At 41.0% G+C, this 15,785-nt stretch overlaps 1 pseudogene; it reads right to left on the bottom strand.

The window, feature by feature from the left end:
- Positions 1–4,888: 4,888 nt before the first annotated feature.
- On the bottom strand, positions 4,889–9,027 carry LOC125355975 (annotated as a pseudogene).
- Between the last annotated feature and the right edge of the window lie 6,758 nt (positions 9,028–15,785).

The raw sequence follows: 15,785 nt of genomic DNA, 5'->3' as shown, positions 1-15,785 counted from the left end.
CATTCATCTTTAAGTATAATATCTCTTGTCTTTCATAATGTCTTTATTAGACTGAGGAATATCAGTGTATTTCAATTTGCTGAATATTTATCTCATGGAATTTTATACTCTAGTTTGGTAATTGGGGTTTTTATGGTAATGATAGTGTTCATTCTACCAATGAGTTTTCATATGTTGACACAAAAATGCTTATGATTATGAGATTTTTATGTGTATGATGAACAATGTTTTTGGTATGTTGTTAGTATGAGTTTGCTAGTTTCTGAAGTATTTATATATCTGTATTTTTTGTACAAATTTGTTTTGGTACTAAGTAAAATAACCTCACAAAAGGGATTATATGTCCATCATCTTCCGTTTTGTTGGAAGAATTTGAGAAGAATTTTGTTAAATCAAATTGCTGTTGTAAATTGTAATGAACTTTCCTTAATTTTCTAAAGGCTATAATTATATTCTAATATTTCTATAATCATTGATTTGAGTCTTTTCTCTTTTCTTCTTAATCTTAGTAGATTAAGGTTTAGAAATTTTACAGAATATTTCAATGGGCCATGTTTTGTTTATTGCTTTTGTCTATGTTTTTCTTTTGGTTGCTGAATTCTACCCCTACTGATATTAAAAAAAAAATGCAACACTTGGATCAGGTCCTGTGACTCTAGCTCAGATCTTAAGGAATGAAACCATACAGAAAGGGAGAAGAAAACAACACAGTTATTGGAAAAGAAGCATACATAGATCCCACTAGACAGGGGTTTCAAGGGAGTACACTGGTGGGAGTAGATTACCTGGGTTTAATGAGGTGGAAGGAAATCAATTATCTTGAGGAGCCGGAGCAGCTGTTGCATCTCCTTATTTTAGCTTGGGCATGACTGGGACATGAAGCATCCTGAAATAACTGCAGAACATATCAATGTGAAGCCTGAACAAAATGCAGTCTAAAATGATCAAGGTAGTCAGAGAGACTTCATTTGACCAGAGGTCAGTTTAAGTTAGAATGCTTTAGCCATTGTTCATAAGACGCTTCACTGCCTTGTTTAATAATTGTGCTGTGTACTGGAAAATGTTTCTCATAGATATGATTAACTACTAACAAAGTTCTGTTACTAGGTAAGGGCCAATAGCTTCCCCTCACCTCAGTGACAAAATGCAGACTCTAGGAAACAAGTCAAGGACCCGAATTCCAGGAAAAGTATAAACTCCCCAAGCAACAGATCAGCAGATAAATATTTGAAGTGCCAAGTGCTCCACCAGGCCATTAAGCCCCTGACAAGTTACTGCCCCAATAAGTAACTAATGTATACATAACAGGAGGGGACTGATGTCAAAAGTCCCTTTCAGCACCCCCCACTAACAGTCCCGAAGACAATAACAGGTGAAGGTTGACGCCAGATGTCTTTTGCAAACTTTGACTGTCTTGTTGTTAAGCGTCAATGCTCCAGTTAATCAGGAATAGATAACACATTAAAGGTTAACCAATTACCTGTCTTTTTAACTGGGAATCCCCTAGACTTGTTTACTATAAAAGCCTGGTGTAATCTGTGCACGGGGACTTTGCCCATCTTGGCTATGTCCTTGTGGGCATCGGTCTGAGTTTGAGCTTGCTAATAAATTACTCTTTGCTTTTGCATCAGAATCCACTTCTTGGTGTTTTATTTTTGAGGGGGGGGATCTTGAATTTTGGGCATATCAACCTTTGACCTCTGAGATCATTCAGACAGCTCAGGGGGGCTTATTAGTCCAATACAAGAAATACTTGGAGGCTTTCTGCCACTTTAAGGAGGTTTTCATGGTCACACAGATCTTCTGACTGGGGTTACAAGCAGTCTATTGTTCACATGCTTGTCTTTCAGGGTTAAGAGGCCATGACAAACTAGAAGTCCACCATGGTCAAGGATATAGGGAGGGATGTAAAAGCTATTTGCAAAGTGGGTAGTGGTGGTGTTTTTGCCCTGATTGCCTAGGCAGACTTTTGTTTTATATTGTATTATATTATTCACTCAAGTACAGCTATATTGTGTTTGTCCTTTTTTCCTCTAAGCTGATTCTTTAGAAATCTTCCTTTCTTTCTTTCCTTCCTTCCTTCCTTCCTTCCTTCCTTCCTTCCTTCCTTCCTTCCTTCCTTCCTTCCTTCTTTCCTTCCTTCCTTCCTTCCTTCCTTTCTTCCTTCCTTCCTTCCTTCCTTCCTCCCTTCCTTCCTTCTCTCTCTCTCTCTTTCTTTCTCTCTCTTCTTTCTCTCTTTCTTTCTCTCTTCTCTTTCTTTCTTTCTTTCTTTCTTTCTTTCTTTCTTTCTTTCTTTCTTTCTTTCTTTCTTTCTCTTCTTTCTTTCTTTCTTTCTTTCTTTCTTTCTTTCTTTCTCACATGAGCCACCATGTTGTTTATTGCACAGTGAAGCTCTCAGATCAATCACACCGAGAGCTTCTCTGGCTTCCCAAGCTTGTCCAGAGAGGCAGGGCACACTGCACAAACTGAGAAGAAAACGACTTCTAGAACAATCCCTTCAAAGGGTCTGAGGAAAGGACTTGGGGATGTAGGCAGTTGGGCATGTGGGGACAAACCAGAGTCAGGGGCAGAAAGCCAGGCACTCCAACCCTGATCTCCTGGTGACCACAGATATTCCAGCTTCTGGGACTGTCAAGCATTCTGGAAATATCTAAGAGGCCAAAGGTCTCCCAGAGCTGGGTTGGGAGGAAGCAGGGGGAGAGTGAGGAGAGCTTTCATCCTATCCTCTCAAGACATACCTCGACCATGCCTATAAGGCGATTAAAGGAGTCATCTAGGTATCTTGTGAAAAAAAGATTCCAACTCAGAAAACCTGTGTGTGTGTGTGTTGGGCAAGGGGAAGCTGAGAGTCTGGATTTTTATTTTCATTATTCCATTTTTGAGACAAAGTCTCACTAAATTGCCAGGCTGGCCTCAAACACTTGACCTCCTGCTTCAGCCTCCAGCGAGCTGGAATCCCAGATGTGCATCACCATGCTCAGCCAAGACTGCACTGCTTGCCAACTCCCTGGTGCTAGTCTGCAGACCACACTATCAGCTGCAAGGCTCTGCAGCCACAGGAGGCCTTGGTGCAACCCAGAAAAGAAGCAGCCCTTTCTTTGGCATGGAGGCCCCTCACCCCAGAACACTGAGTGGGATGGGCAGCCCAGCCTAGACTGCACCTTGCCTCCCGCTTGTCTGAAGTAACCACAGCTGCTCTCAGTAACCCTGGAGATGTTGTCCTGATATCCTCCCCTGAATGTGGTGGACCAGGTCTTGGGATTGGAGGAGCAGGCTGGACAAGGACATTGGGACTCAGTGCTGGGACTAGAGACTAACATATCAGCTCCTGGGATGGAGAAGGGGGAAGGGGTGTCAGGAACATTCAGAGATGGGATTCCTGCTCTGAGTGGTGGTCTGAGCTCTGAACAGCCTACAGGAAATGAAGCAGCCCAGGCTCTGCCCACATTCTGGTGTGTCAGGGCCTCCACAGACCTAGACAAAAGTGCAAGCCAGCAGGAGTCTGTGGCAGTAGAACCCACTTCTTGCACAGGGGAGATGAGGGAGGGAACGTCTTAGGGAGTCAGGGCTTTTCTAAGCAGAGGATTGTTTTTTGTTTTACCCAGAATAAGAGCAAAGCCTTCTCCTGGTAGGGAGCCAGCCATTCCTGCTTGCAATGAGAGACCCATGGGAGACCCCTCAGTCCTAGGCTGAATGGTCACCCCTAGACTCTAGGAAAAGGGTCCCAAAAGGGCCCAGTCATTGGGGGTTAGGTGGTGGTCTCCAAGCTGGCTTGCCACACTTCTGGTGGTCTGGGGTGCCTTCCTTCCCATGGGCTAGGATGGCTTAGCAAGGCCACTGTCAGAGGGTGACACAGAAGGCCACAATGAGGTTGGTCATATAATGTCCAGGACCAGAGGCACAGGTACAAGTGACCTTATTCTCTCTAGGCCAGTCTGCTGTGGCTCAGGGGGTGGCCAGGCCGACCCAGCTAGCTGGGCACTCCTGGTCACTCAGAGGGAGGAGTGAAACACCCAGAACTCCCTACACACTGCCTTCTTTCTTTCTTGTTGGTCATGGGGCTTGAACCCAGGGCCTGGACTCAGTCCCTGTATATTTTTTTTTCCCCTAAAGGCTGGTGCCCTACCACTTTGAGCCACTTCTGGATTTTTGCTGGTTAATTGAAGATAAGATTCTTATAGGCTTTCTTGCCCAGGCTGTCTTTGAACCATGTTCCTCACATCTCAGCCTTCCAAGTAGCTAGTGTTAGAGATGTAAGGCACATGGGTACCCGAGATTACTTGAGATTAAGTACTTGAGAAAGTTACAAAGCAGCCTTGATTTGCTCCCCAGTGTCCCATCCAGTTCCGAAGCATCTTCACAAATATTTTCGCCCAATTATAGGGCCACGCCACTCTCCACAGCATCCACATGATTCCTAGTTCTGGGTCATGCCAGTCCTGGGGAGCCGTATGGCAGAGGCCAGGTCATGGTGAAGGGCTTTGCCCAGCTCAGTTCTCAGGAAGCAATAAATAGGAGGTGTCTTCTACCTTTTATGGTAGCCACTAGTTCTCAGCATTAGGAACAAGACCTCCAACACAAGGAGATTCCCCCCCCACACACACACCTCCCAACCCGGGCCCTGAAGTTCCGCAGTGCTCAGGGGTATGAGAAAAATTCTCCTGAGTAGAAGGTCCCAAAATGTGGAGAAAATTCCTCCTAGGGTCTCAAAATAGGCAAGGGTTCCCATCACCATTGTTCCACTAAGTAACAAGGCTGTTTACACAGGAGCTATGAGTGCCTGGAGCCCAGGCTTGGGCAGGCCCTTGCCTCCTCCCTCTGGGCATCCCAGGCCGCCCACAGCATTAAGCTAGCTAACCTGGCCTGACTGCACCCCTCAATGTGGTGTTCAGCCCACCCATCCCTCCTCCCCCAAGTTTGCCCTCCTATAGCCCATGGGCCTCCCTCCTCTGGGGGTGCCAGGCCAGTGGCCACTGTCCCTTGCTGGGTGGGCACCAGGAGGGTGGTCTAAGGCGGAGGCTCGGGCCCTGGCGCCCTCTGGAGATAGTAGCATGTGAAATTTGATGAGGGGTGGGGCGATTACGCGCGTTCATTGGGTTGAAGCGGAGGTTGATGGTGCGCAGGGCAGGCATGGCAGCCAGATTCTGTACCAGCATATCCACAATTTCGTTCTCCTCCAGGTTGATAGTCTCCTGTGCTGGCAGGGTGGTGAGCTGCTCAGAGAAATCTTGGAACTGCTTCCGGAACAGATCAATAGACCTGAGGTGTTACAGGCTGATGACCCCATTGGGGAGATGATGGAGGAAATTCCTTTCCAGACAGAGTTCTCTGAGCTGACTGAACGTGGTTATGAACTTGCTGGTGAGGGACTTGAGCTCACTGTTCGCCAGTGTGATGAGGTGGATCTGGTCGGAGACATTCCGCAGGACTTTGTAGATGTCAATGGGGAAGAAAACCAGCTTGCACTCTGCCAGGTAGCAGCAATGCCTCCCTGCGCCCTGTGCAGCACAGTCAAGCTTCCGCAGCCACCGGCAGCGCCCCAGGCAAGTTATAGATATTTCTTAATTCCAATAGACATATTTAAAGCTGTAAATTGCTTCTGACATCTATATTCCCTACATTGTGGACGTATTGCTGTGTTGTTTTTGTTTTCATTTACATCAAAGCACTCAAAACTATTGTGATACTTTCACTTGATAATTGTTGATTAATTTTCTCATATTTGAAATTTTCATAGCTTTTTGTGTTTATAGTCTGCACTTCAATGCATGATGGGAAAGTGAGAAAAGAAGGGCTTCACTGATATGGATATGTTTAAAACAGGAAAAGAGAAATAAGACACCTCTGTTTTCAGGATTCTTCTGAAACTTCTGCCTGCAGGTGTGCATGTGAATATGTTTTTTTCTATATAATTTAGAAGAGATTACTTGTTTTGAGTTCTCCTATTGATATCTTAATTGTTGCTTTCATAATTTCCTTATAGGAATTTAAAAGAGCACGATCATTTGAACCATGAAACCTGTTGAACTTGTATTAGGAGGTCGGAGAGGAGCAGGGATTATGACAGATGGTGAGATTGACTTGAAGAAATTGCAAACCTGTGTGAAAAGGTGACAATCAATTCCTCCTCTGTCTAAGCTAACACAGCTAATAAATAAATAGAAGATGTGTGAACAACCCTTGTTTCTGTATAAATATATGGAGTGGTAGACAGTATGTACATTCTTATACATATAAACAAATATTCTTAAAATCATGGGAGAACTAAGATGGATGACAAGGAAGCATAGGGGAGGATAAATATAAAGTGTTTAATTTAAAATAGTGGTTGTGATATTAGAGACAAGAAGATTAGAGGAAGAAGGAGATAATGGTATCTAAAGAACATGTATTTAGTCAGGCATGAGTGGCTCATGACTCTAATCTTAGCTAATCCGGAGGATGAGATCTGAGGTTCAGGGGTCAAAGCCAGCTCTGGCAGGAAAATCCACAAAATTTTATCTCCAATTAACTACCAGAAAACCAGAAGTGGCGCTATGGCTCAAGTGGTAGCTGGCTAACTTTGAGCTGAAGAGCTCAGTGGCGTGCCCAGGTCCAGAGTTCAAGCGCCTGGACCAACAATAAAGAAAGAAGGAAGGAAGGAAGGAAGGAAGGAAGGAAGGAAGGAAGGAAGGAAGGAAGGAAGGAAGGAAGGAAGGAAGGAAGGAAAAGGTAGGCAGGCAAACAAACATGGGTTTAGTGTCTTTTTATTGTGTTTTGAATTGAGGTAACATTTCCATTGTCTTGCTAGAAGTAATAGTAAACTGGCAACTTTTTCCTTCCTTACACTAGCCTCAGAGCAAGCAACTTGTTTAAATTACAATTGTGCTATTTTTCATATATATAGTGTGTGTGGGGGTGTGGGGGGGGAGAGTGTTCGTTTATGCTGGTCCAGTAGCTTAGATTTAAGGCCTATGCACTTCCCTAGTATCTTTTTTTGGATTGCTCTTTTTTTTGTTATTAATTAATTCATTTATTGTCAAAATGATGTACAAAAAGCTTACCATTTCATACGTAAGGCAGTGAGTACATTTCTTATTACTTGTTACCTCCTCCCTCATTTTACTCCCACCTTCCTCCCCCCCAATTTCCTCCTGTGACAGAGTTGTACAGTTGGTATTGTGCTGATGAATTTGAGGCCACACTCTCGCATTTGAGGCACAGTTCCTCTCCTAGCCTTCTAGTAGTAAGCTAGAGATAAGAGAGTCCTGCCAGGACTTTCTTTGAACCCTCATTTTACTCCTACTTAGGATATGGACACCTTTTGACCAGATAATCTGAACTTTTGATCTTTCTTGGTTGTAAAAGGCAAGTGGCAATATCAAAGGATTGGCTTTGACTCCAGAGCATGTATTCCTGGCAATAAATCTCTTAAATTAATGACTTTTCTTTCTTGAAATGTTGGGGACCATCCAAATCAAGTACTGATAGTTTTCTCTTTTCAAGTTGCTCCCACAATCTGTTTGAATTCTACTTTAAGCAGCAAAGAAACAAGATCACAACTCAACTCAGTGTTTGTGGTGCTTTGGGCCTAAATATTCAGAGTTGCTACTTTAAAATTCTTCTTTCTATTTAACTGTAGGGCATATTTATATTTCACTTTCCCCATGTTTCATTGGTAAATTGTACACCATCTTCTGAGGGATATCTTTACTGTGTACACTTTTGGTCTGTTCATGATCACTCCAGTGTTTCCTTAAGGCAATCAAGGTTTCCCACGCTTTGCTGCAAATTTTCTTTTGCTATCATTCATATTTGCACTAATCGTTTGCCATTGGAGTCTAGGGTGTTCTCTGACATTTCTTAAAATTCTTTTAGTCTCTGGCCACTGTTCAATTCCAAAGCCTTTCCTTGATTTCTAGTTGTTAAAATGCACTCCAATTCTTCTAGCAAAATAGAAACTACGCTTCTGAATTCATCTTAATAAAAATGACCAATTTAGAGGGTTGAAGTCATGAAACTCAGACTGATGTTTAACTTCATAAGTTATGATGATCTCAAATTTGACACTGAGGTATTCAGCACCGTAGGTCCTTTCCTGAAGACTGAGTGGGTAGTATCTGTGACAAAGTTTATTCACTATTGGCAAAATTCAGTTTCTTTTGCTTGTATAACACAGGCTTTTATTTTCTTACTGATTATCAGTCAGGACCTTTTGTCATCTCCTTTTGTCTATATCTTTAGGTTTTCTTCTTCAAAACAGCAAATGTGAATTCATCTTTTGTAAGCATCAAACTCTATACTCTTCTGACTCTCACTCTTCTGACCTAACACATTGTAAGTTCTGGATTTTTAAGGGATTCATGTGAATATGATGGGTTCACCCAGATTATCCAAGATAATCTCCTTAGCTTAGTCTCAATAAACATATTTATGTAGACACACTTCTATTTATAAGCTGTGATCTAACAAAAACAAATTTTGTGGATTATTGTATGGTGGATCTTTTCTGCATACACATTGGAGAATCTACCATCTCTGTCTTTTTATCTATCTATCTATCTATCTATCTATCTATCTATCTATCTATCTATTTATCTATCTAACTACTTATGGAATATTTATCTACCATCTCTCTCTATATGGAATATCAATATACAATCTATCTATCTATCTATCAATCTATCTATCTATCTATCTATCTATCTATCTATCTATCTATCTATCTGTCTGTCTATCTATTTAACATCTATACTCTGTCTATCCTCCTGTTTCTGTCCTCATGCCAAAGGACAGTTGTACTTAGCTAGCAACAACAATAGCAATGGATTTTTAAATCTATCTCAATATGACCAAATCGGGGCACAATGATTGATTTCATTTCTCCCCCATTGGCATAATATTTCAATGCTTATAAGAAAAGTTTAAGTCTAATACTTATCACCATTAGTGTTACTTTCATTTCCTATTTTCTAATAATTTAATGGTAGATATCATACCTGGGAACCTCATTAGTCACTTCTGCTCCTTCTACTACTGACCTGTCATTACCTCTTAATTGAAAGAAGTATGATATGAAATCTGCAATATGGTCAACTCAGAAAAATATAAAAGCTCACAAAAATAACTAGCTATTAGGATCCTAGGTTGAAGTAACTCTGGAAAGACAAATCCATATTATTGTGTCTCCAAATAACTAGCAAAAGTCATGGGGCTGGAAGGATGGCTCAACTAGTAAATCACCATCCATGCACAAGAAATTCAAAACCATGAGGCTCTCATTTCAAGCCTCAGAATAGAAAAAAAAAAGACAGTGAGTTATATAAAGCAGCATACAAAACTTTAAATAAACACAAATGGAGATGTAAAAAAAAATCCTGAAATTGATTGAATAAACCATAAGAATGAGATGAGGGTGATACAGGAAGGGTAAGCTGTTGAACCTGGGTAACTGCAGTCGAAATCAGGACACGGGGGATGCAAGGCGAGTGAACCAATGCATACTTTATTCCAAGAGGGCCAGGGTTTATATAGGGTTAGAAACCAATTTTACAATTACAGGGTAAAAGATCAATACAGCATGACATTTGTCTCAAATACAAAAGTGGAGGAAATTTCCTACTGTGAGGGCAGGAACTTGGTACAAATGCCTTTCTAATTACAGGAGGTAGTGACTACAAAGATTATAGATATCAAGACAAGGAACTGTATACAACTGAGGTAGAACTATAATTATCTCCTAGCTACTATCTCCTTAAGGCTAGATAACATCAATCTTGACTTCTCCAAATACTTGTGAAATAACAGTGAGGAGACTTTCCTGTTTACAGTGAGAATCTAGTGAGGAGACTTTCCTGTTTACAGAGATAATCTAACACTAAAGGCAGCTGGTCTAGCAAGTCTCCTAAGAGAGACTTGCTAAGTAGGGGGAAAAAGGAGATTCTCGCAACAACTGGTGGCTTCCTTTGGCCCACAAACACCAGAAACTCCTTACTGGGAATGAGTTCCCAAGGGCCTATTAGTGTGCTAATGAGGCATCGGAGTAACCGTGCCGGGGCTAAATTTTTCCACTGGTTGGAGACTTTAATTCTCCAACAATTCCCCCTTTTTTATTAATTTTATTAATTTTATTAATTTTCCACAGCCGCTTCTCTAGAAAGTTTAAGGGCAGTTAGTAAAACATCAGAGGAATTATTCCTAGTGTAACGCTTTATTATAGCTATGATAGAACAATATCCTAAGAAAAAGACACATATCATAAGTATTAAGGCAATAGAAGCACTTCCAACACTATGGGTAATACTTTGCCACCACCCCCTAGGGTCTAGTCCTTCTAAGGTCTGAGCTAGTCCTTGGGCTATATCATCAATAGAAGAGGCATCTGGCAATTCCTTTTGAAAAGCTTCAAAAACCTCCCTGTACAAGCTTTGTTCACTTAACGTACCATTTAGTAGGGCTCCATCTATAAGCATTTGTATATCATTCCATTCACATTCAGAGGCATTATATTTATAAGGTGTTACACAGACATGACTAGAATTCCAATCACGAGTCAAAAACAATCGTTGCTGTAAAGCCAAATATTTCTGTCCAAGCCAAAACACTCCTCCTTTAACAGCTTCTATCTCATCTTGAAGGTGGGCATTTACTTCCAGCTGGTGTTGCCACAGATTGTGGGAGTCCTGGTGCCACTGCACCATAAAGTCATGAGTTTGTACAGATTGTCGCAATGCAGCTCCGGATACTGCTGCAGTTGTAGCAATGGCAATTAGTCCAACAAGTCCTGCAATAATCAGTCCAATGGCACGACGACTCCTCCTCAGAAGCCGCTTGAAAAACTGCATTACCAATCCTTGCACAGGTCCTCCAGCCCAGGGACGGTGCATGCGAACAGGAACCCAAAGGGAGTTGCGCTGGGTTAAAATCATGATCCTATCTTGACTAAAATTAAAGGTGACATTGTTATTCAAACAAGTATACAATTTACAATTTATGCAGGTAATGGCATTCTTAGTTATGTTTATGGGGCCGACCATCAGTACATGTGGAAAATGAACACAAGCAGAGATATTATAGGTCTTTACAACTGTGAAGTTGTAGGAGGCCGAGGATCTTTTAGTTCCTGAGTAAGTTCCATTGGCCAGCAATACAGGAGCCAGAGAAGCTGCTAATTTCCAGAGATGACGTTGTGGAGGAAATAGCCTGTTTCCATGGGCGAGAGCAGGCCGGGGGTCACCAAAGCCTGCTCCAAACCACCCTAAAAGCTGTTTAGCAGACATGGCATTGGACATGTTCATAGATAAAGTAGGGTCACAAGATGAGTTATATTCAGTGCAGTTTTTCAACCACACACCAAAAGGTCCCCAATCATACCAAGTATGCTGGGATGTATTCCAAATAGTTGGAAAAATTCCTCGACAACTTTCCCAATGTCTTTCAGTAAAGTTCAGGTTCAGATAAGTAAAATTGTCACATTTAGGCAGGCCAGCAGGGCTAGGATAATTATCTAATTTATAGGTATGAGATCCCACAGACCAGGAAGACAGTCTAATCAGCCGAGTTCTACTGGAGTTATATGAACCTCCATGCTGAATCCAATATTGATATCTAAAAGGGTAACATGGGGAACGGCCTTGACAGATAGCTTTAGAGAACTGAGAATAAGAGAAGTTAAATGATCTTTCCTCTTCCATAGGAAAGACTGGAATGCCAGACCCATAGAGGGAGAGAGTAAATTAGGAATAGATGTAAAAACAGAGACGGGGGCTTTTGTCCATAAATATGGACGTAATAAAGGAGGGTTAGAAATATAGGCCCAATACATTACCTCTGATGTAGCCCCTACAGGTTACCAGTGCACACCTGTCCATTTGAATGGCCTTATCACTTGAATGAGAATGTCTCACCCCCTTGATGGACAGAGGGGTGTTTGTTGCTGGATCCACTGGAGCAGGTGCTAGAAAGATGGGCTGTCTTCTGTAGAAACATAAGCATACCCTCGCCCCTGGGTTAACTCCCCGGGACCCAATCTAGCCCAACCCCCAATCTAATCCAAACCGGCTGTGGTTTGTTTTGCATAGGCAGAGCTAGGAAGTGTCCCTGAGCTCTTGCTAAAACATCTCCTTGAGGCAAATTTAAAAAGTTAAGGACAAATAGTGCTTCTGCAATAACGGCTCGGGCTGTTTTATAAATACTTTTCATAGAAGTTGCATATCCCTCAGTACTATCCATACTCCCCCTCTTTAGTTTTTTAATTTGTGTTTTTAATGTATAATGAGCTCTTTCTACTATACCTTGACCTTGAGGATTGTATTCAATTCCTGTAACATGAAAAATGTTATGAAATTCTAAAAATTTTTGTACTTGTTTACTGGAATAATCTGGTGCATTGTCAGTTTTTATTTGAGAAGGAATCCCCATGACTGCGAATGTTTCTAGTAAATGTTGAATGACATGAGTCCCTTTTTCCCCTGGTAGAGGTGTTGCCCAAATAAAAGAAGAATATGTATCAATGGATACATGCACATATTGTAAGCGGCCAAATTCAGGGATGTGCGTTACATCCATTTGCCAAATTTTATTAGGAGCAGTTCCTGACGTGTCAATTATTTTTTGAGGGCTACATAAATCCGAATCTCCTTGAAGAATGGAAAATAGATTAGGAATTCTGGGAATTCCTAAGGAAGGGTGAAGCCAATTGATGTCCCTAGTAACTTTTGAAAATTAAGAGTTTTAAACTCTTCAGTACGAATTTTTATTAATTGGGGGGTAATTACTTGTCTTCTAACTAAATATCCCAGACTTAAATGGTTCTTCTGTTTAAATGAATTTTATCAGGGGCTGTTATTAAATTATGCTGTTGAAAGTTTAAAGGCAAAATTTGTAACAATTTTGATACAATACTTTTATCAGGTGCAGCAAATAATAAATCATTTTATTGAAAACCTGTAAAACAAACTGGAGTAGTAATTAAACAATTATCTTGATAGCCATCGTTTTCTTATATCCAACTTAAAACAAACATTTTAAATTTCATATCTCAGAATACATTTTTGATCTCAAGTCTTTTACCAAGCCTGGTTGTATTAAAAGAAATCTGGAGCCTAGGTATCACCCATTGCTTCATGCTGCTTGTTTTTCACTTCCAAATTTCTTATCTAGAAAGGCATTCTAAAACCTTTTAAAGTAGAGGCTTTCACACCTTTACCTCAGCCTGTATTTGCATAGAAAAACTGAAGCCCAGGGGGCACATTGCCTCCTGGTTGTCTGCTTTAAAAGAGCCATTTTCCTATATACAGAGAGTTAATGAAAGTTGTGTACTTCTATCCCCCATTAGTTTATATACTTTAAAATATTTACCTGATTATATGTGACTTAAGATAGTTAATCTTACTGTTACAGTACAGTTTACACTTAAAAAATTTAGTACCTGATTCATTAAAGTGATACCCAAAACAATTGTAACAAGAGTACACTTAGCAGTGTGCCCCAGAATTATAACCATGAGATTTCAGAGTTAGCATATTTGCCTTTTTAATACATCCAAATTGCAAACCTGTACAGGAATCGAGTTATATCAGGTAAATAAACTTTTAACTCTCCTTTAAGATATTCCAATTTTAATCCATCCTAAGGGGCAATTTTTAGAAGTATCAGTCAAATCATACATTTTACCATGAGGTTTCCAATGTTTACCTGAAAACAAAAGAAATAAAAGAAAGGCCTCCATTGGCCTGTCCTATAGAATGGGCCTATCTCCATCCTACTCCTTAGAGCTTGATGAACTGCCTTGGGGCCAGCTTGCCCTCTCCCACTATGAATGGACGCCACCCTACGGCTGTCCCATCACCTGGATGGCTAAACTGTACTTTTGTCAGTTTACCCCTCACTACTGAGGATAGGTTCAAGGGCCCATGCTAAGTTCTTATTTATTTATTTATTTATTTATTTATTTTTAACCATGAATTAAAGAATTTTTAACTATAGTTTCTTTCATAATAAATAATCCTTTAAAGCTTTTGGTAATGCCCAAATTCGATGATCTTTTGAAGTTTAAAGTTAAACTAACCTATTTTTACATCATACATTTTTAATCTTGAACACATTCACACCCACATACATTTGTGCGCGCGCACACACACATACATACATTCACATATGTAGGTATTAATGTAAACAGAACTTAAAAGCAGTCCAAACAACTATCAGCCGTACATTTTTTAGTGGCAAAAGGTATATTTTCCAATCTTACTCTTGTAATGACCAAAACTTAAAACAAAACCTTTAATGAATGATTTTAGCATTGATTAGTCTTATTCACTAGGGCCTATTAGTTTTAGCAAAGTATCTTAGCATACTAATTAATTTTTAGCTGAAGATAACTGGGTTGGGGTCCCCTGGAGTATTACTGAGTCCACCTAGCACTTGACTCTTAGTGTTTACTCTCAGGCTAAGATTAGCCTAGCCGGCTGTTTGAACTCAGCTCTTAGCAGCCTGCACTTTTTCTGCCTTCTTGCAGAAGGAGACACAGTACCTAGTAAATGTTTTGCCCATAGACATGTAAATGGACAACAGAAATAAGGGAAACAAAAGTTTATGTTTAAAACTGGTACCAATCTCAAAGACAAAACTAGTCAAGACAAAACAGAACATAGAAACAGAGGCTTTTACGCCTTGGATGGCATGTCCAGCGTCCACAAGCTGCCAGCCAGAGTGATGGAAAGTCCATAGGGCCCTGAAAATTCTCAGGGGGATCCTCCCCAGTGGAGATTTCCATCCCCTGGCAATCAACCTGCCGAGGCCGCTCACCAGAGGACTTCTTTCCCAATTTAGCACTCCACACGAAACACAACTAATCAAACAAGGACAAAGACACATGAAACATGCAGCGCAGGCGCAAATTAAAAGTGCAATTGCAGTAAAAATTCTCTTAAGAAGTAAAAGAAAAATCACTAGTCCTTCCCCAATTCCAGGCTGATGGACTAAAACAGGGAGTGTCAGCTCCCCTGCTAGTGCCTGGTTGTAAAGAAAAGATGATGGGGAAGCCTCCTTCACTGGAAGGGAGCCATGAGACGGCCCTGTATTACAGCTGTCCTAAATTGAGTGAATCTGGTCAATATCTTGATAATGACGGGGCTGTGCCACACCTCTGGTTGGAGGGGGTTCAATGACAGGAAAAGTTTGATAGCAAGAGAGAGAGGCAGAACCATAGGACTTAGATTAATTAAAGTAAAAGTGGGCTCCGCGGCCGCAATTATTTGTTCTTTACTTTCACCTTCCTGACTGCCCCTGGCAGATCGAAAGAGCATCTGTAGCACTTTGACTGCACTGCTGAGCTGCCTAAATTATCATCATTCTCTGAAGGAGCATAGGTAGAGGCTGAAGGCTTATTTGATGTTAATTTTTCTTTAACAAAACTGACAGGAGATAGTTCAGGTGTTGCCATGTCTTTTAGCTCCTGCCCAATTTGAGTTTTTACCTCCCCGGACAAATTATAAGCCTTCATAGCTTTTTCCACGTCAGCCTCTGGCTCAGCAGCTGATGTTATGATAGCATCAGGAGACATCATGCTCACGGCTGTATGTATTAATGCCCAAACAGACCAAAATGTAACTGGAACCTTGTCTCCACACCGATATTCATTTTCCATATTATTCTCTACTCGTTCCCAGACTTCTAAATCTAAAGTATCTCCCTCTGGGAACCATAGATTATACTCCACTACCTGTACACACTCATCTCTTTGTGAACACGAGACCATAGCTCCGTCCCGTTTCAATACATGGTGGATAAAATTAGAAAATGGA

Source organism: Perognathus longimembris, chromosome 8 (genome assembly GCF_023159225.1).
Source record: "Perognathus longimembris pacificus isolate PPM17 chromosome 8, ASM2315922v1, whole genome shotgun sequence".
Lineage (NCBI taxonomy): Eukaryota > Metazoa > Chordata > Mammalia > Rodentia > Heteromyidae > Perognathus > Perognathus longimembris.
Note: the sequence above shows the minus strand (reverse complement) of the source record. Positions and strands in the feature narration are given on the sequence as shown.